The sequence below is a fragment of the Pituophis catenifer genome, unplaced genomic scaffold (assembly GCF_029215685.1).
Source record: "Pituophis catenifer annectens isolate HBS135680 unplaced genomic scaffold, rPitCat1.0.hap2 SCAF_1, whole genome shotgun sequence".
Classification (NCBI taxonomy): Eukaryota; Metazoa; Chordata; class Lepidosauria; order Squamata; family Colubridae; genus Pituophis; species Pituophis catenifer.
This window is the reverse complement of record NW_027256881.1, coordinates 137,668,926-137,691,608: the sequence shown is the minus strand read 5'-3', so window position 1 is coordinate 137,691,608 and position 22,683 is coordinate 137,668,926.

The following is a 22,683-nucleotide window of genomic DNA, read 5'->3' as shown; positions in this document are numbered from 1 at the left end:
ATGATGTCGGTGAACTCTGTCCGTTTGAGGTCACGGTATTTCCAATCTATACAGGATTGGAGGAAGCAGATTATAAATTGCTACATAGCACACACAAGTTAAGTACAACAAATGTTATTTCTTAGGGCCTCAGGTCACCAGTGAGTACCTTGGCTAATGACAGGTTGTGATTGGTTTGTATTTTCTTGGGTTTTTTCCCCCTTCTCCTGGAGGATAAGACAAAGTTCATTCGTTTGCTCATCCGAGGTGTGAGATCATTATCTGTAGGAAAACAAAACAAATGATATTATTCTGTGTGAATTCCTCTACTTTTTTTTTTTTAAATGCATTTCTGATCATATAATGACTTCAAAATTAGGGAAGAAATGGCTATGACTCTTGTTGTTGTTTGTTGTCACTTTTGAATGGTCATTTGAATGTCTAGCCAACTCACTTTTAACAGTCGTGTTGTGTGTGATGTGTCATGTCACCTGAGAAAGGCCTTTTGAACTTTAATATTTCCTGGGATTGCTCCAAAGCCCCAGAAGTGACGTTAGCCAAACCTTTTCTCCTATTTTGATAGGACTTTCAATGGCTGGCACCTTTGCCATGAGCTTGCCAGAGGTCAAACCATTGCTGGTGGTGTCATCACATTCCCTTGATCAAGGTGATTCAGACATGATGAGTTATACGAGAGGGATGCTGAGAGGGCTTAGGTGAAACAGATCTCCAGTCATGATCCATATAAATCTACAGCTGTATCAACTCTAGAGAGCTAGCACCATAAATAGACATGCTGCAAATTGAAAAATTGAAGAATAGGTAGCAGACTCAAAGGCATCAATTATAGGCAAAAAAAAAAAAAAAAATCAGATGTGAAAGAAATGCCTTGTCAAAACTGAGCTACACAACTTTTTAGTGGAAATCTTAAAGCAAAACCTAGAATAATATTGCCCAATATGGCAATATTACCTACCCTTTGGCAGGTATAGAAGGATTTTTATAATTTTTCCTGGTAGTGATCAGTGGTGGGTTTCACATTATGTTACTACCGGTTCACCGTGCATGCACCCAGTTCGCGCACACACCTGCCTTCCGCACATATACCCAGCCTTCCGTGCATGTGCTTTGCTCGTGTAAATGCCTTCTGCACATGCGCCCGGCCTAAAAAACGGGCCTAAATAGGATTGCATAGAGGCGGGGCGGGGGGGGGGCGGGCGGGCCCACCTGTGATTTCCACTACTGGTTCAGGCGAACTGATCTATACCGGCTGAATACCTTCTCTGGTAGCAATGTATGAAACAGTATAAATGAGATCCAATAAAATGGTTTCTTGATTTTTTTTAATGGCTTTAAAATTTTTGTTTTTAAAACATCCATATCTACAGTATTTTTTTTTCTGACTTTACCTAGTATGTGATGCCTTTATATATAATTTCCCCTAATGTTAATGTAAATTCTTTGAAGTACCACTTTTTACCATAAATTTCCCTGATTTAATCTAAAATTCTTCTCCAGTTGTGGGCTTTTTATATGTAAATTTCTCTGATGAAGGCTCTTTTTACTAATGCATCTAGCCTTTCATATGCAAAATTTACTAAAATGAAATGCACTCACTTGCATTCCTATTCCCCGTATCAAAGTTGATTGGATTTGTAGTTACAGTTGTCTTTTAGTTCAACAAGGGTGGTTGGACGATATTTTTCAGTTGACTTAGCTAGTTGGCCTGGCCTAATGACTTTCTATTTTATAGAAAAGAGCAGTGAGTTAACCCCCAATAATCAACTGTCCAATAAATCAGTTGAAACAGTAGGAATGTGCTATAATAACAAAATGTTTAGAGAACTCTAGAAATTTTCCTCTATTCTCCAGACCAGGCTACGCCTGCTCCAGAAAAATGCTGTTGGGGGAAATAATTTGTTGGTTCTGGGAATATCTTCTACAAACTGATAGTAATTTATGTTGTCCGCACATGATCTAGAGGTATTCCAGCAGGGTCCAGAATAATAGTAAAACCAAAGGGGCCGGTGATGACCCACTTCACGGCTGTCCTGACTTATAGCTGTAATCGGCAGCCTCTCTATGAATCAACATTCATAGAGATTTTACCTGTGGAGGATAATCTAAATTGGTTAAGCGGGGAAGGACTGTTCAGTGTTACCCTACAACCATCATACCCATGCTTTCCATGTGTGATGTCACATGAACCTTCTCATCACATAGATGGAAATCCCTATTTTATCCACATTACTGAAAATGTAATAGATCATATTACATTTCCTCTCCTCTCCAAGCAACCCACACCATCATGTGCAAAAATACCATATTCCTGGAGGAGGGTGGGGATTAATCTACGTCCAACTAAATCAATTGCCATTCAATTTAAGTGTAGGCTGCCACCATGTTATTGTATTTGTATTGTATAGATCAACATCATCTTGTATAGTATGGAAGTACCACCTTCATCAGTAAATGTAGGGAGGGAGAGAGGATATATTACCCTTTTTCACATATTTATTTGTACATGGAAAAAAATAGACAATAAGGGCCTCCTAAACGATCCTTAGGGTTTATCTTTCTTTTGTGCATCTGTTTATTAAAATTACTCACTTGCTGTTAGTACTAGATGCAAAAACATTGTCCTCATTGTTGAAAAAGTAACATGGAAAGCAATCGCATACTTTTTGGTTTTTAGAATATTAATCTTGCACTTTGAAAAATTAATTCCTGTAAGAAATAATGAAGTTGGCTCTTTTTTAAAAAATAAAAACTACAGCTACCTGCACAATATTGACACTGGCAGATGAAAGTGAATCTAAGTTAGAAGAGAATGGCATGTCTTTATTTCCACACTGTAAGAATATACTAAAAAGTGGCAGGGATTGGAAAAAAAAAACCCTTTGAATTTAACAGGTGTTGTTTAATTCCTCCCAAAAGAGTCTTATTTAATGTGTGATGCAGTGATGGGTTTCAAATATTTTTACTACCAGTTCTGTGGGCGTGGCTTGGTGGGCATGGTGTGGCTTGGTGGGCATAGCAAGAGAAGGATACTGTAAAATCTCCATTCCCACCTCACTCCAGGGGAAGGATACTGTAAAATCTCCATTCCCTCCCCACTCCAGGGGAAGGTTACTGCAAAATCCCCATTTCCTCACGATCAGCTGGGAGGCAGAGAATAGATGGGGCGGGGCCAGTCAGAGGTGGTATTTACCGGTTCTCCGAACTACTCAAAATTTCCACTAACAGTTCTCCAGAACTGGTCAGAACCTGCTGAAACCCACCTCTGGTGTGATGTGGAGTTTCTTGTATCAGTGACAATACTCCTGTATGATCTGTTTAATTTTTATACAAATATATATTATTATGATGGAAAGTTTCTGATGATAAACCTATGGTCCATTGTATATAAAAAACAAGAAGTCTTATGCCATGGGGAGAATAAAAATATAACAGTCTAAGTTTCTAAATGTCTATGGTTAGCTCGACTTTCGGTAGAAAACTAGCAGTAGCTCTGATCTCAGTATCCTATTATTTACTGAGAACAGTGAATTATGCCATTTTCTTCCACTAACATGCTGGCCCCCTCTGTGTATGAGTGAGATATTTATGTTGCCCTTTGATGGCTGAACTAGATAATCTTGTCTACAAATAATTGATGTCATTTTCCTCCAGCTCTGTTGAGAGGAATCTGTATGTGCAAAGCTCTGATTTATATAACAGCTACAGTAGGTTTTCTCAAAGGTTGGTTTTTTTTTTTTATATTATTATTATTTTTTGCCTTCCAACCTGGATGTTGCTACACCATTTAGGTAGCTGCACCATTTAGGTAGCAGGTTATTTTCTATTTAATATTAGCAAGCCATTTTACCTCCTGAAATACAGTAGGTTGCCTTAAGTCCTTTTAAAAAGAATCTTGCAAAATTTAATTCTGATTCCTTTGATTTCTTGGCTTTTTCCTACTTGTGAACAATGCACAATTTTAAAAGCCAAATTTAAATCCTGGCATAATTATCACAGGATTTTGATTGGATAAAATATGGTGCGTCATCCTTTTCCAAACCTCTTGCCACTACTAAGCACTGTTAATATTTTAAATGACATCCATTATCTTTACATAACTGTATCTTATCCCTAAGAAGATAGGCTGATAACTCCTTCTCCCATCCCCTAGAATTATATAATTTCACATAAACATCTACATTAATCTGTTTAGGTCATATCCATAGACCTGTAATACTCATAGGAGCTTAAATCACATCCTTACTTTTTGCCTGACCGGATGCCATTGTCCTTGAGTAACTCAGTCATAAGCAGCCCACGGCTTCCAATGAGAGTCATGGCTGACTGAAGACATCTCTGTGACCAAGCAGAGATGACAATTGCTATGTAGAATGAAACACCAATGAGAAGACTGTTCCTTTTCTCCAGAGAAAAGATTGGGAGGTCACCCAGAAGTGCTCTAAATGACAGCTCCTTGCAAGGAGACCTCTAGTAAATCTAAATGCCAGGAGCTGAGCATGAAGACATCTTTATCCTCAGCAGTGATAGAGCCTTTCATAAGGGCACAAAGCCAATCAAGTTCAGTTTTCAATCATTTTTGGAAATGTTCAATTTGATTACTTTATGAATATGAGAGACCTTCAAAACAGCAACCTTAGCTTGATACCTGGTGAGTTTTACCTTCTTTGAATTTAAGACATTTTAAATATAGTCTGAAAAATGTTAAATAAGATATAATGGGGGGGGAAGGATTTTAATTTTTAAAAAGCTTTAAAAGGATTGGGAGACTAGAAAGATTTGGAATGCTAGTTCTTTTTATTTTTTTGCTGCAAGACTTGAAAAACAAGTAGATAATTAAATAATATACTTGTGACAAGCAACTGTAACAGAACTAAATCCATATTAAGAACTGAGACTTAATGAAAATTGAAAATGGATACAAGTGAAAACCAAAGGACTATGCAGAAAATAGTTAAAATAGCTAAGCAGTTATAACCTTTTTTTCTTAAGGAGTTTTTTTTAATATGAGTTGAACTATTAATAACTAATATATCAGAAGGGATTCAGATTTCAATGGATTAACTTTTAGAAAACAATGAGAATTTTTAAAAATTTATCTGATATAGACTTTATAGAGTTTGAAAACATGGAAAACAACAAAATTGAGATTACTAAAAAGAGAATACAAAACACAAATCAAGAAAAGGATCTGGTTCTGGAACAGCTGTGATGATGCCTCTTAAAAAGGATTTAAAATGTAGACTGGTGAAAGCTTTGAAGATTTCTTTTAAATATCAGAATGATGATATATGAAATCCCACAATGCCATTGTGCAGAGCAAAAAGAAGGAATATAAAGTTGGATTATTTGACCAGATATAAACCATTTGACAGTGAACTTTTTTGCTGAATCAGGATTGAAAAGATGATGATAATTTCGGGATTGTGTATAGGTACTGTAAATGGGGAGATGAGGTTTTTTTAAAATTATTATTATTCGTAACTTTAAAGTAAGGTGAACAGTTAGTATATTAGCTTTTGCTCAGTGTGATGAAATTTGGTAGCCATGTTATTACTGTCTTTGTTGCCTTTTTCCTTTATTTTCTAACTTTTTTACTTTTTTTCTTCCACTTTCTGCACTTTTTAAAGTTTGGTTTGTATGAGTTTTTACTATTTTTATTAAAAACTGTATGTATGTATGTATGTATGTATGTATGTATGTATGTATGTATGTATTGGGTAGGTTCTATTTATCTTTACTACCAGTTCGCAATGGGGCCATGCGCACACGCTTGCTTTACTCGCGCGCACATACGCTCTTCTGCGCATGCGCAGAAGCTTCTGCACATGCGCAGAAGCATTTTGATGACATTAGGGTCGGTGGGTGGAGCTTCCCGCCAGTTTTACTACCAGTTCTATAGAACTGGTGTGAACCAGGGGCAACCCACCACTGGTATGTATGTATTTTAAAGCAACAAGCAGTTCCTGGAGAGGAAAAAATAAATGCACCTACATATGTCCTCTGTGTATGAAGCCATTTCAACAAATGGCAGATGTATGACTCTTGCAAGCTTTCTGTGAAGGAAAGGAATCTTATCACACATAACCCTGTAATGCATTCTTTTAAAATTAACATGCAGCTTAAGTAATACTGCATATAAATAAACACATACGTAGACTCAGGGCTGAACTGCAGTTCCTGATTTCCCTGCTGCAAGTGTGAGCCCCAGTCATTTCTTGGGGAAGATAGAAAAAACAGCATCTTCTACTCACATCCAATCCATTGCAATCATGTTCTCCACCTGGGATTTCTTACGCCACGACAGAAGTATGATTTCTGACTATGCTGTCCAGTTAGTCTGCTATGCTGTACTTTCCTTTGTGGCTCTTCTTTTCCAGTCTCTGATTATTGTTCTTCATAGCTGTTTTATCATGGGCTGCTGAATGGACTGCCTAACTCAGAAAAAATGTTTCTCTCCAAAATTAAAACATCAAGCAAAATACAAATAGCCACCACTTTCTTTTTTCTTTTTCTTTTTAAAAAGTCCTTTCTTGTGTTATTCTCAAGTTTGGCTCCCTAATTTTTGATGCAGCTCCTGAGACCCAATAGAGATGCAATAGTGATGTTTTAATAACTGCTTAACATGTAAGAAATTAATAGTTTGAAACTAGGCATAATCTTTTTCCTTTTATTACTATTTTTGTTTCCCTGAATTCTCCACTTTATCACTGCTCCTCCTCAAACCATTTTTAATCAGTGTACCATTGTTCAGTTGTTCAATTACTTCCAGCTCTTTGTCACACAGCGGAAATAATTTCATAGGGATTATCTAATACCACCTGCTTTTTTTTTTTTAATGATAGTAACTGTTTATTATGCTGGACTAATGAATTCTTTATAGCATAATGATAAAACAATAAGAAAATAATAAATGTTCTTAAAACACAGAGTTCTATTTGCCTGCCTCCCCCCCTCTCTCTCATATATATATATATATATATATATATATATATATATATATATATATATATGTATGTATGTATGTATGTATGTATGTATGTATGTATGTATATATATATATATATATATATATATATATATATATATATATATATATATGTCTACATCTACAATCTATCTATCTATCTATCTATCTATCTATCTATCTATCTATCTATCTATCTATCTATCTATCTATCAGAGGTGGGTTTCAGCAAGTTCTGGTCAGTTCTGGAGAACTGGTAGCGGAAATTTTGAGTAGTTTGGAGAACCGGTAGTAAAAGGCCTGACTGGCCCCGTCCCCATCTATTCTTTGCCTCCCAAGTCCCAGCTGATCAGGAGGGAATGGAGATTTTACAGTATCCTTCCTCTGCCATGCCCACAGGGGTGCAAGTCACACCCACAGAACCGGGAGTAAAAAATTTTGAAACCTACTATTGATATATATACATACATACATACGTATATACATACCAGTGGTGGGTTGCTCCTGGTTCTATAGAACCGGTAGTAAAAGTGGTGGGAGGCTCCGCTCACCCGCCCGGATGTCATAATTGACGATCTGTGCATGTGCAGAAGCTTCCCATTGCAAACCGGTAGTAAAGGTAAATAGAACCCACCCCTGATGCTTACATACAGTATGTGTGTGTGTGTGTGTGTGTTTATACATACATATACACATTCATATACCCACCTATATCTGTATTTCTCATAATACATTGAATACTCCTCAGCATGTGAATGCTGACAACTTTATACATGGTTGAAAATAGAGAGGGACTGGTGAGCAATCCCATTCAAATCAATGAATAATTTATTTTAGAAAGAAGAACATGGACCACAATTTGGTTTGCTTTGCCCAGCTGACAAACCAATTCCACTAAGCTGTTAATTTCCCACAAAAAGAAGTGAAGGTCATCATTTAAGATGAATAGCTGTCTAAGATGTCACTTCATTACCTATCCTTTCCCATCTACCCCTCCTTTATTTTAAAATCAATATTTGCTCCCCTCATTTTTTCCCTATAGAAAAGAGACCAATGTTTACCCTCCCTAATGCTGAATGTTAGTGAACATAAAATGAAGGATACAGTGAAAAGTAAACTCATTTAACAGTAACTTTGTACCCTTGTCTCAGCAAGGAAGGTGACTGAGTAAAACATGTCCTGCTTCACTGCTCCGTATACAGAGTTATATTGTTTTTATTGCCCTTACTAATTAAAAAAAAAAAAAACAGATGTGGGAATTGACTCTGTGATTCCATAAGTGTTAATCTTGATGCAGCAGCCATCATGGTATGTAAGTTTACAATATGCAAATCTATGTATCAGTGGAAACAATTTTATATGTCTAGCCCTCCAAATCTGAGTATCTCCACCATCTGCAAAGATGGCACTATTATTCTCTCACAAGAATTGGACAACTATGTGGTGTGATCTTGCTGAAATTAGGACTCATGGTGGCTCACAACAATTAAAATCAAACCAGATAAAAACATATTAAAATACAAATTAAACGTATGTTAAAACTCATTAAAATAATCAAACTCCATCAGTCCAGGCTGGGCGCTTTAAACAGCCATGTCTTTAGTTCGTGGCAGAAAGTGCGAAGGTCAGGGGCCAACTGGAGCCCCAGGGGGAGTTGGTTCCAAAGGGTGGGCACGCCCACAGAGAAAGCTCTACCTCTGGGGGCCACCAGCCGACATTGTCTAGCCGACGGCATCCTGAGTAGGCCCTCCCTGTGAGAACGCACTGGGCGATGGGAAGCTGTTGCTGGTTGCAGATGGTCTGACAAATATCCTTGGCCTAAGCCATGTAGGGCTTTATAGGTCATCACCAGCACCTTGAATCTCACCTGGAAGGCAACCGGCAACCAATGCAAGTCGTGCAGGAGAGGTGTAACATGGGAGTATCGGGACCCTCCCATCACAACCCACACAGCCGCATTCTGTACCAGCTGAAGCCGCCGAGTGGTCTTCAAGGGCAGCCCCAAGTAGAGAGCATTGCAGTAGTCAATATGGGAGGTGACTAGCGCATGAGTAACTGTGGGTAGGGCATCTCAGTCCAAATAGGGGCGCAACTAGCGCACCAGGCGAACCTGGGCGAATGCCCCCCTGGTCACGGCTGTTATATGATTTTCTAAACTCAACCGTGAGTCCAGGAGGACACCCAAGTTGCATGCCCTGTCTACAGGGGGCAAAACTTCACCCCCTATAGCCAAAGATGGAACCTCTCTATCGGACCGAGATGCCGGTACCCACCGCCACTCGGTCTTGGCAGGGTTGAGCCGAAGCCTGTTCCTCCCCATCCAGACCCACACCGCTTCCAGGCACCAGGACATCACATCGAGGGCATCATTGGGCTGATTCAGGGTGGATATAAAAAGCTGGGTATCATCAGCATACTGATGATACCTCACCCCAAAACCACGGATGATCTCTCCCAGCGGCTTCATATAAATGTTGAACAGAAGGGGCGAGAGGACCAACCCCTGGGGCACCCCACAAGTGAGGGGCCTCATGGTCGACCTCTGCCCCCCCGCCAACACCGCTTGCGTACGACCCAAGAGGTAAGAGGAGAACCACTGCGAAATGGTGCCTCCCACTCCCAACCCCTCGAGGTGTCGCAGCAAGATACCATGGTTGATGGTATCAAAAGCCGCCGAAAGATCTAATAGGACCAGAACAGAGGAGTAACCTCTGTCCCGAGTCCTCCAGAGATCATCCACCAGCATGACCAATGCCGTCTCCGTGCTGTATCCGGGCCTGAAACCTGATTGGAATGGATCAAGGTACTCCGCTTCATCCAGGGCCACCGGGAGCTGATGTGCCACCATGCAATGAAGGGCTTGTGTTCTGAAAGGGTGTTGCACAATTCTTATTGTGGCTTAATGGCTTTTGTTTTGGATCTGTTTTGGATCTTGAGTGAGGGCTAATCCTACCATTCTGCCTTTGTTTCAAAATATGCTGTCTTGAATGGATTACCAAATCTGCATTTCTAAAAGCTGGCCTCAGTTTCTGCTGGGGCTATTAAGGAAAGTAGGGGTTGCTTTCTGCCTCTTAAAAAGACATGTTACTCCATTTCTCCCTTTGGGGAAATATAATAATCTGCCCTTTTTAATATCCCTCAAAATATTTCATTCTTCTAGGAGGGTGAGTGTTGACTTTCTACAGTGCAAAATGTACATATATCCTGCAGCATGACCAATTTTGGGTCCAGGCACCTAGGCAGTTTCCAAGTCTACCAAATTTTTTTTTGGGGGGGGAGTGTTTACCAAAATTGAAAAGATTTCCAAATATACAATATGAGTATAAAATCTGATAAAATTTCCTCTTTGCTTTAGATTTTTTTTCTTTACAATTTTTCAAAATGTTTATCCAAAAAAGATATCTGAGTGCTAGTGAACAGCACACCATTGCAAGTCACAAAACAGAAATTATTATTAAAGCTGTGGACCTCAAGAAGCTGATTATGTGATCAAAGCAAGACAAAGATCTGACAGGAAGGTCCTGAGCAATTGAGTTGTCTGACTACCATCTTATCCAAGTTTTTTTTTTAAAAAAATTCTCATTTATTATTAAATTTATATGCTAGTCATCTGACTGATAAAGCAACTCTGGACAGCTTACAAATGGTAAAAAGATAAAGATAAAAACAATTAAAATTAACTAGTTGCAAATAAATAAACAAACGAAACCAAAGGGATGGATGGCACGGAGACTAAAGCTAAACTCAGAAAAATGTTAACATCACACTCTGTGTTCAAGGTTAAATATAATCCTAGAGGGCACCAGAATATGACTTTGCCTAGAACATCAAAATATTCTGCCTACAATTGAGTCACATAGCCATACACATCTTTAAAAAAATCTGAGTGCTTGCTAAGTAGGTCAAGATTTGCTTCCTTCAGAGTAGTATAGCTGCAGTTTGGCATTTCATACAACGAGCTTGGTATTCTGGGGAAGAGAAAGCCACATATCCTTTAGCCAGTGAGTGGTTTGTGAATAAAAGTCAGGTTAATAATGGGCAGGCTGAAAGTTCACCTAGCTAGAAATGAATCTGTTTGGGGTGATCCTGAACCCTCATCACAAGAAGCCAATTGCTATAAGTTATTGGATCTGAGGCAAGCAGGCGTCCATCAATTATTTCTCCTAAAATTGGTACCAGTAATGCCTTGAGGGCCAGGTTGTATTTGACAGCAAAGTCCAAGTCCATGAAATTGCTTGAAGCTCAGAATCTATTGTGGCTATAGCAGTAATTGAGATCTGCCCCGCCGGCTGAAAACCTCCAGGATGAAGTGCACAGGTACTGGAAAGAACTGGAGGTGTGTTTCTTCATTTCTTTCCCCAGATAGCCAGTCCTACATTTTGGAACTTAGCTGCATCTTTTATTTTTCTCTGAATAAAGGAGTGTGAAATATTCTGATTAGTCAAAATAGACTTTCTCTCCTGTAGCGTGCGGCTGCTTCATTTTAGCGGCTTCCCCATTAATGATTCAGAAGTCAGCTGGATCCTTGTTCACTAGTCTCAAAAGGAGACAGAGAAGCACAACACAGCTGAGCTTTTCAAGCTTTCATCAATATATAAACAGATTTCAAGGGAGCTTTTCCATTCTGACTAGTTTATCCGGGTTCTTACCAGTCTGATTTTGTCCATCAAGTTCAATTCATTCTATATCAGATTTTGAGTCACCAGCCTAAACTTACTGGTATACTCTATTGCAGCCCTCTGACTCTAGCATAGATGTTAAATTTATTTGCTAGCAACATCAACTTCAGAGCATCTTCAAAGAGTAGGCACTTTTCTGAATCTTCTGGTTGATGTCGCGGTGAGAATGGCTTGGAAAATAGCAGGCTTTGCTGAGCCCTGTGAAATCCAGCTGGTAACTGCTGTTGGGAGGCCCTATGGGATCAAAGCTGCCTTGTAGGGGCAGCGAAGAAAGGAGAGGTGCTTCATGGACCATGAGGAACTCGCAATTTCCTCATTTGATCCAAAGCAAGCTCTCCCGAACGACAGCAGGGACAACGGCCATTTTTGGCAGTCACAAGCTGGGACAACTGGGACCAAAAAATTTGTGCTGGAACGGTCCATGGACAGAGCATTGAAACTAGGTGAGATAACTTCCAACTCTTACTCAAAAGATTTAAATACAAGAATTTTAAAAGATAATCTCCAAGTGTTAAGGAAGCAGCAATTAGATACATGGAGAAGATTAAAGACTGAAAATTAAGAGGCAAAATAAATGCCCAAGGGAAGCTTTAAAATACAGAAAGCCTGGAAAAAAGCTTAAACATTTTGGGAGAAACTGTCTTGCTTATTTGTATTTTTAAACCCCCCCCCCCCCGGACTTTTGGATAATCAACTGTTTTTGACATACTGTTTAATGTTGGACTTGGGAGTTGAAGAGCCATCTACTGGAAGAAGAGGAGCACTACAGCACTACACCATCAATACTCTTAGTGAAAGTGAGGTCCAATACACATAATGTCTAATACATAAAATAGAAGAAAGTAAAGAACACTTGGAAGGTGACCTGACCTTGACTTTATTCTAGAAGATGATTTGGATATTTTGAAAATACCTAATGAGTTTCTTTTTCCTCTTGAAGATTTCTAAGATGGACTAAATTGCAAATAACTAAACTTTATTGAAACTGGATATTAGATTATGGACTTGAAAGATTGGAGGAATCTAATGGATTAATTTGGATTTGGATTTCTATGAGGCAAAAGTAGAAAGGTGATAGAAGAAAAGAGAAAAGAAGAAAAGTTAAATGAGACTATAAAATTTGGACAATTGGAAATATATGTAATTGGAAAATCACAAGGCTGTAAACCACTAAAGAATTTTAAAGATTATAAATTTAGGGGATTTGGAGGAATAACTATGGGATTGATTGAATTTTTATTAAATTGGAGTTTTTAAATATTGAGACATTGGAACCAAAGAAGTAAACTTTATTAAATTTTATTTTTATTTATATCTTTATTAAATTGTTACAAGGGGATAATAGAGGCAAATGAAGAAATAATTTTAATGCTCAAAAACATGCATGAAACTATAAAGAACAATAAGGAGACAAGGGGATTGTCTAAAGATAAATAAATGAGTGTAGAAACCGCTCAACAATTGGGGGAAAAAGATGAACATTATATTCAGGAAATAGATGAGAAATTAGAAGAAGCAGTAGAATGAAAAAAAATCAAAACAAGATGCAAGAAGACAAAGATAATGAAGAGAAAGGATTAATAAATAGGACTCAATCAGATAATTCCTTAAAAGCTTATAATAGAACAGAGAAAAAAGGGAACATCTCTTCAAAAAAAAAGAGAAAGTCTTACTGGTGAGTGTTCAAACAGTACAGCAGAAAGAGACAAAGGGCAACCTGAAGGGAATGTTCAGTAAGTATAAAAATATCAAAAAGAGAGACTTCTGGTTTGACATCGTGGCGAGACAGACGGGAAAATAGCGGGCTATTAGGAGTCCTGTGAAAAACCCGACTGCCGAACCACCGGCGATGGGTCTTTGGACCAGAACCGTCCTGCAGGGATGGGGTAGGAAGAGAGGCACCTCAGTCGACCAAGAGGAACAGGCAAGTGCCTCGGAGTTTGGAGGGAACTCTCTGTGAGTCGGTGGTGGGGGGCGGCAGCCATGGCGGCTGCCACGAAGCTGGGACAAACCGAACTAGGAGATGAGCAGGAGGAAAGAGGAAAAGAATGAAGCTCTTTGAAGCCAGGTGAGTGACACCAACCTAGACTTGAAATAACGCTGGAGCAATGATAGTTACTTGTAAGACCCCTAGTCTTATAATAGCGGCTGTGGATTTGAGGGGCATAGAAGATTTTGAAAAGTAACTTTAGAAGGAAAAGACCCACTAGGACATTTATTTTGATATAGACTTAATTGGAACAATTAAATATTGAGACATGCTGAAAAGATTGGAAAAAATTCTCAATTAGAATTGGACTTTGAAAAAAGAAAAAAGAAAAAGGTAGGGATTCAACACTTTTAGAATTTAAAAGAAGAATTGTTGCAATTATGTAACAGTCCAATTTAACTCTCTTCTTAAAAGAAGAAGAAAGTTAAATTGGACTGTTACATAATTGCAACAAAATGGATACTGGCGTGACTAAGGGAAAGTATGGATTGCAGAGATACACCTTCTGTTTTAAAAAGAAACACAGTAACTTGCTGTTTGTTTTGGAACACTCTGAAATTACAAATAATTGCCGTGGGTTTTTTGTGGTGGAGGTTTCTTCTTTGTCTACAGACAGCTTCTTTGGTGGAAAGAAAGAGGAAATACAACGGAACTTTTATGACTGTTACTAATTGGTGCAGGAACAAAAGAAGTCAAAAGGCACAGGAATAAAAGAAGGAAAGTCGATGTACTTTGCATGGAAAAAGAATTAAAATGACACATGGAGAATTAAATTTGGGAGCACTGAATTTGAAATGGAATATATGTTGATAGACAAGGAAATGAAGAAAAATATATATGGATGGGAAAAAAGAATATAAAAATAGTTTGATTAAAAATGAAAATGTAATGCTTAGATGAATATTAATTATAAAAAGGAGGTGTCTATAGATATATTAGGATGGAAAATAAAATAATGTGATTAAAATAGAAAAATAATATAAAGATGGATAATATTGATAAAAAGGAGATTTTTATAGATGAATAAGAATGAATATGAATATGAGAAGAATCCAAGAAATTGTATTGATTTGTATGGGGATCTGTTTGATGTAAGAATTAAGTCTCAATGTTAAGTTACAGACAAAGCTGAGAATGATAATATGATTAAACATGAATAACTAATGTATGGATGGAAGGTAAAATAAAAAAGGGGACTACACAGAGATAAATAGTAAAATTAAGAATATGCTTAATGAATATGCTGGAAACAGTCAAATAATAGATGAATATGCTGGGAAACAGCCAAAATAATAGATGGAGATGTTTTTTCTGGGTGTGATAGTTAAATAAAGATGACTATGCTGGGAAACAGCCAAAACAATAGATGATTATGCTGAGAAACAGCCAAAATAATATGAATATGCTGGAAAACAGCCAAAAAAATAGATGAATATGCTGGAAACAGCCAAATAATAGATGAATATGCTGGGAAACAGCCAAAATAATAGATGGATATGTTTTTTTTTTTTTGTTGTTGTTGGATGTGATAGTAAAATAAAGATGAATATGCTGGGAAATAGCCAAAATAATATGAATATGTTGGGAAACAGCCAGAAGATGATCAAGAGATAAATAGTATATATATATTCAAGCTGGAATTGATAGTAATAATAAAATGATTATGTTAATATAAATAGTAAAATGAAGATGATAAGATTGTAATAATGAAATGATTCTGTGTAAAATGAAGAGTGTAATGTGTGATAAGTGGTGTAAATTAAAAGAGATTAGGATTTAAAGATTTAGCATAATGGGTCCTAGGATATGGGTATATAGATAGAATTTAGGGTAATAATAGTAATTAAATATTGAGTTGTGTTATTTGGAAATTAAGATTTGTGGTGATATAATATAAAGGTAAATGTTTAGATTAAGATATTACAATTGTGGAAAAAAATTTTGTTTTGGCTTTTACTTTAAAAGAAGCAATGGTGGAGATTTGGGAAAGAGCTTGACAAAGAGGGGTAAACGATTGTACCTATTCATGACCGGATCAATGCTCCATTCTTAAAAGATGTATTTTATGTTTATGTTTTAAAAAATAATAAAAATTTCTTTTCAACTCTCCCCCCCTCTCTCTCTGTATATATATATATATATCAAAAAAGAGTTACAAGATTCCAAGAGAGAGAAATAAAAGGGTGATTAAAAAGTCAATAAATGATGGAACTCCAAAAAGGTTAAGAAATGATGGATAATGATAAAATATATTAATAAAAAGAAAAAATAGAAAATACAAATAGGGATATATTACATATTACATACATACATATTAACAGATAATAGAATCTATTATACTTAAAAATAAGCTAAGCCTAGTAGGTGGAAGTTTAGGATTAGGTAATCTAATTGTATTATTAATATTAATAGTGTGTTAAAGTATATTCTGAACTTAAACTTTTAAGGATTAGAAATTGTGGGGATTTTGAGATATATTCCCGGGATTGATTAAATTTTGTTAATATTTGGCCTTATTAGTAATCCTAGACATTTGGGATATTGAAATTAGGGTGGAATAATGAGTAATTTTCAAAATATTACGTATTAGTAACTTAGTAAGGGATAACAAATACATGGCACAAAGAAATGTTATTTTTGTTTAAATGAATTAATGGAAAAAATGATAAAGATTTATAAGGAGAAAATGGTACTGTTGAAGTTGGAAGATCAGGCCTATGCATACTTATTTGTATTATTATTGTTAGCATTGTTTAAAAAAGATTTGACCCAGTCAATACAATGTCCACAAAATATGTATTACAAAAATTGACTTCTGATCCAGTCAATAAGCAAATCAATCATTCAGCCTAAAGGAACTTCTTACCTTCTAGCTGGAGGAACAAGATATGGAGAGAAAAAATCTGGACTACCATCATCGTGTTCAGGGGAAGAAACTTGCAATTTCCTATGTAGTATGACAAACAGTTTGGGCTACAAGTTAATTAATTGAGCTTTTATCTCCATGACCAGTAATTGTGCAACCTAGTTATTAAGCTCTTTCCTTGTTCTAGTCCCTCCATCTTTGCTTTTGGAAGGTGCTTAGAAGAAATGATGCTCCAGGAGAAAGTAAATCACCTAGCTGTAAATCAGGCAATCCATTTATGGTTGTACTTGCTTATAAAGCCATAAATCAAACTTTAGCTGGGTTCCTGGTTACAAGAAGTCAGCAGCATCTGAGTCAGTCTGAGAGTCAGGATTCTTACAAGAAATTGAAGTGAAGCTGCAATAGAGAATTGACTGCAGTTGACATGCTCCCATCCACAGATCAGGAATTCCTGCAGCCTACATAACACCTGGTTTCAACACAGGCTGTCCCAGAAGGTCTTCCAGCAGAGAATGTCCTTTCTGTGGAATTCACACGCACACCCAGCTACCCTTTCCATACACTGTTAATGCCATTCTCCAGGGTTGAGGAATCTTGCTTCCAGTTCCAGGTCAGAATCCTCCATTCACCTGTCCTTTCCTCACCAGGCTGAAACTTTGTTCATCACTTTCCAAACTGAGAAGTTCACTTGCAAAAATTATGTGTCTGGCTGGGCCACTGAGAGGGAGCAGATTGCCGACATAGAATATGACATGTGGTAGAGCAGCTTGCAAATTGATTCTGTGGGGAAAGTTAACACAACTTAAGGAGCATCCAGTTCAAGGAAAGTCTCTTCTGGGGGGGATAAGAGTGGGTTTTTTTAAAAAATATATATATTCAGAAAGAGTAGATCAAGGTAATAGATCAAGGCAGTAAGTATAGACAAGAAAATCACAAGGTCACAAGGATAAAGGTGCATGTCACTGAAAATTAAAAAAAAAATACATTATCTATTCTCACTTTGGTCCCCAAATGCACATTTATAAAGCCGTTTTTAAAAACCTTCCCAACTGTTAGAGTAAGAATAAAGATTTTATATCTGATGAGAGGATATTTCCCAGGAAGGGAGTCCCAGCAGAAGATGCTTCTTTCTAAATCCCTCTCATTCTCATCTCTTGAGTGGGGACTCTGAGGGAATGCTTTCTGCAGGCACACCATGGAGCACACCTCTGAGCAGTTAATTTCAAAGATGCCCAGGCCACAATCTATAAAAGAGTTTAAAGATGATAACCATCATCTTGAGATGCACCCAGAAATGAATAATCAACCAATGAAAGCTCCTTCAGTTTTGGTGTTATATGAAATACTGAGTCATCTTGGTTAGGATGTGGGCAGCTGCATTTTGCACTAGCTGAGTTTCTGGGTCACGTTTAAAAGTAATAACATCACACCGTAATGGTATGTGAGAAAGACCTTGGCAAACTAGGCAAAGAAATAGCCTGTACCTGAATAGTGGACAGAAAAAGAGGCTCAGAGGAGTCATAGTTCCTTGGGTTTGTAAAGGAGACAAAATATGACTTACATCTTTGCATTGTATGTTGGGACCCAAGGACGTATGGGCAAAGTTTGTCATTTAGAGTTGCCAGGTGTCCACTATTTGAGCGGACAGTCCACTTTTTTCACATTATGTTCACTATTTTTTTTCACAAAATAGTGGACAGTTTTTTTTTATTCAAAAGCTTTATGATGAAATGGTACGTGATCTAAAGCTGTACAGTCTAAGAGAATAAGGATAGGAGAATCGCGTTTTGTCTTTTTTTTTCATAAGTTAGAATGAGACAAAGATCAAATATCCATTGAACTCGATTCTCCGAAAAAATTAATGATGAGATTAAAATAAAAATATATTATAAAATTATGTACAGTTCACATTTTTAAAATGTATTGTAGCTTGTGATGACTGACACATCAAACAAGGGAAATCGCAAAATGTATCCCATTGTTGCACAATATTTTACTTGTGAAGAAGGACTGTGTGTGAAAATTTTAGACTTTTATGAGGATTCTTTCGAAGATTCTACATCAATAAAAAATCAGCTGTGTCGAGTTCTTAGTGACAACGAATTGGAAATAAATAATGTTTCAGCTTACTCAGCAGATAATGCATCGGTCAATTATGGAGTGAACAAATCTGTTTACCAAAAATTATTGCTGGAAAATGACAATATTGTAGCTGCTCATTGCAATAATCACATTTTATACAACAGTGCAAAAAATGCATTAAAGCAGTTATCTTTTGATATCGAAAATGTAGTGCTGAAGGTTTTTGCTGAATTTTCGAATTCTGCGAAGAAACGAGAAGAGTTGAAATCATTTTTTGAGTTTTGTGAGTCAGAATTCCATGAAGTTTTGCACCATGTTCCAACACGTTGGTTAAGTTTGTTTAAAGCGGTCAAAAGACTTCTTTTAAACTGGATACCTCTAAAATCATATTTTATTTCTCTTGGATCTGATGAGTGCCATAAGGTTATCTGGAACCTTATTTCGGATCAGGAAAATGAACTCGCAAAGGATGATGAACCAACAATTTCAGAATTGTATTTATATTTCACGCACTTCTTCATGTCAATAATGCAAGATACCCTACTGAAGCTGGAAAGCAAGAAAATTCTTGCATGTGATCTTCACATTATCATGTGTAAGCTGCGTGATTCTTTGCAAAAAAAATACGATGAGCAGTTTTTTGGAATGAAAGTTTTATTTGCCTTATGTAAAAAACATTTGTCTGAGAATGCCGTACAAAAAGTTCAAGAAAGAAGCCATCAACGTGTATCAAAGAGCCATTGCGTACCTAGAAAAGTAGTATAATTTCACTGATTCAGTATATGAGACACTAAATTGTTTCAATCTAATTGATCGCCATAATCCTCCAACTTTAGAAGAAATGACGAACATCTGGTTATTATCACCATGGCGAGAAGAACTTCCACCCAACACTCTCTTCAATTAAATTTCTGCCTTAGAAGAAGTTTATGTTCATCTGCAGGGCGATTCATCCCTTGATAAGTGGACGTACTTTTTCAAGAAAGAGCCAGCTCCGAGTTTACTGAAACTGTTCCAGTATTGTGCATCAATTCCGGTATCAAATGCAAGCGTTGAACGAATTTTCAGTGTCATGGGAAATTTGTGGACTGACAACCGACTGCTTGTACCATCAGTTCGAAGTGAACTTTGTATATTTTTTAATATTTCTCAACGTTGTACTGAAATTAAAGAATTATTCCTTAAACACAAAGAATTGATCAAAGCTGCGCAGTCAAATAAAAAATACACACGACAGCAAAGTAAAATGTAATTTAATATTTTACATATTATTATAATATATTTGATGTTTTGAATTTTACGTAAAGTTTTGAAGTGATTATTTTAATACGTGTTAAAATGTTTGTAAGAAAATATATAATTTAATTGTAAATTTTTTTTTACTTTTTTACTACTTAACCCTCCGCCCCCCGCTTGTCCGCTATTTTTTGGGAGCAGACCTGGCAACCCTATTGTCATTTTGACACCATATGGACATCACCATCTTCATTCTGGCATAAGAATCCAGATTTGCTGTAGATGCCAATGCACAAATTCATCTAAATCACAAAATGAATGTTGTGCTGTTGTGGCACAAGCTCCTTCCCTTTCTGTGTCTATGTATGTGTGTGTGTTATTTGTCTCTTTCTGTACAGACCCTTCTAAATAAAGCATATCAGCTTCTTTAAGGACATATAATTAATGGGGAAAGGCAGTGAGATGTCTTAACCACCATATCTAACCTGAGATATCAGTGGGAAAAGATCCAGGTATGTTCTTCTACAGCAGCAGGCCTCTATTCACATTCCAAGTCATGCCTAAGTACACCTGGACAGCAGGGAGTAATTACCTTTTTTCATTTTCTGCTGGTTTATTCTAAAAATGTCATTTCAGACTCTAATTCTGTGCATTGATGGATTGCACTCAGTACTAACATGATTAGAGCAAAGTTTTCCCTCTAATTATTTGAAGTGCGTGCTATATAATTTTAATCACTTTGCAGTCACATATTTTTTTAACTCTTATTTTTGAATATCCAGGCCTGACTGTTTCTTCTGTGCTATAACACAATGACTGTCAGAGGTAGAAGACCCTGACACTGTGATTTGCAAGATGTCAGAAACTGGATTTCTAACAGGGCTGCTTTTCCAACCGCTAGCATTTTGGGTAGAAGTACAGCTTAGGGATGTACATCAGATCTGATTTAGAGCTGCAAAAGCAATTATCCACCTTCCCTCTTTCCTTGCTTTTTTTCATGGAAAGATTAGAACTTGAGAAAATGAAAAATATAAAGCATTCATTTTTACTTTCGTAAAACTCACTTGACTTTATAAAAAAGTATGATAAATAACTCTGCACGCTACTAAAAATTGATCTATGAAAGTATAGTTTATATTACATATAACTATACAATTTATCGCTTTAATTTATTTTTAAAATATTTTAATTTTTCTTCTGAGTGGAATTTCAAAGGGCTGAATTCCAAGGACTTAAAGCATTTCCAATTGGACATTGCTTATCAGTTTAACTGAAGCTAAACTGAGAAAGAATGAAAGGGAAGTTTTTTCCATTTGCCCTTAGTCTTCTTCCTGAATTTTCTGTCTTTGCAAAGTGCTTTGAATCAAATCTAGTATAGAGTATAAATCCTTCCATTTCCCACCATCCAGTCAGAGCTGAATAAGCTTCTTGGATGAGAAGCGAAACGTTTTCAAAGAAAAATAAGAAAGTCCGATTGCCTTTTGAAAAAGCACCTTTGGGATCTTACTATACAAGTCATTCTGAAGAATTGAGTCCTTTATTACTTTGCAATGCAAACATGTGCAGTACTTTGGAAACCTGTGAATTAATCCATAGAGTTGTAATCCCTATTCAGACAATTCTTGGAAATACTCAACTCTTTTATTATTTCCCTTAGCAGACTATAACTCTGTGAAAATGACCTTGATGTCATTGGGGTATAATAATCTTGAAGGTGACCTACACAAAAAAGTGAATTCCAAAAGGCTCTTTTGAGTCGAGTGTAATTTGTGGCAACTACATGGATATATCGATATAATTTTCTTGGCAACAACACAGAAGTGGCCTGCCATTGCCCTCTTCTGGGATTTTTTTAAAAAAACTCTCCAGCCTAGGACCTGATAGAGTTGGAAATGAAATAAGATATATGGGTCGTACTATGCCTCCCTTGGCATAGAACTAAGGCACAAAAATTGACAGTGAAATTGTAGTGGTACATTCACAGTATGACCTCTGAAAATAATTTTGTGGCAAGTCATCTGGTATTAGATTGATGTCAATGGATCCCAGTTTGAGCATACTCGGTCAGCAAATATGTACTGACATTGAACGGGTTCAGGTCTCCAGAGCAGATGAATTGCATCTAATTGTATGGAAGGAAATTCTTGAGGGTCTGCTAAAACCTGGTGTGTTCTGTATGAGAAATCGTGCAAAATGGGAAAAGTAGCAGATGAATTAATGTTACTAATTAATGGTTCAGGTTGCCCCTCTCTTCAAAAAAGGCAAAAGAGCCTGGATAGCTCAACAGACAGAGCTCTGTAATTTAACACCAGCTGTCTGCAATTAAAGTAAGATCGAATCTCGCCAGGCTCAAGGTTGACTCAGCCTTCTATCCTTTCTAAGGTAGGTAAATTGAGGACCCAGTTTGTGGGGGCAATAAGCTGACTTTGTATAAATATACAAAAGTATGAAGGCTATTGCTTAACGCACTGTAAGCCGCCCTGAGTCTCCAGAGAAGGACGGCATATAAATCAATTTTTTTTAAAAAAAGAGAGGATGGTGAGAACATTTTAGTCCTTTAACACTGATATTGGGAAGATGCTAGAGGAGATCGTAAAGTGATCGGCCTCAAAATGTAATGATTACATTTGATTGATCAAGGGTATGTTTTGTCAAATTGTATGCACCAAAGACAAATTCCTTGTGTGTCCAATCACACTTGGCCAATAAAGAATTCTGTTCTATTCTTAATGTAATATTTTTGTGGTTTTGTTTTGATAGAGTAACTTTCTCGGGATTTTGTGACAGACATTAGAAGCAATTTACCTTGATGTCAGCAAAGCATTTGACAAATGTCCTATGACATTTTGACTATCAAATTAATTGC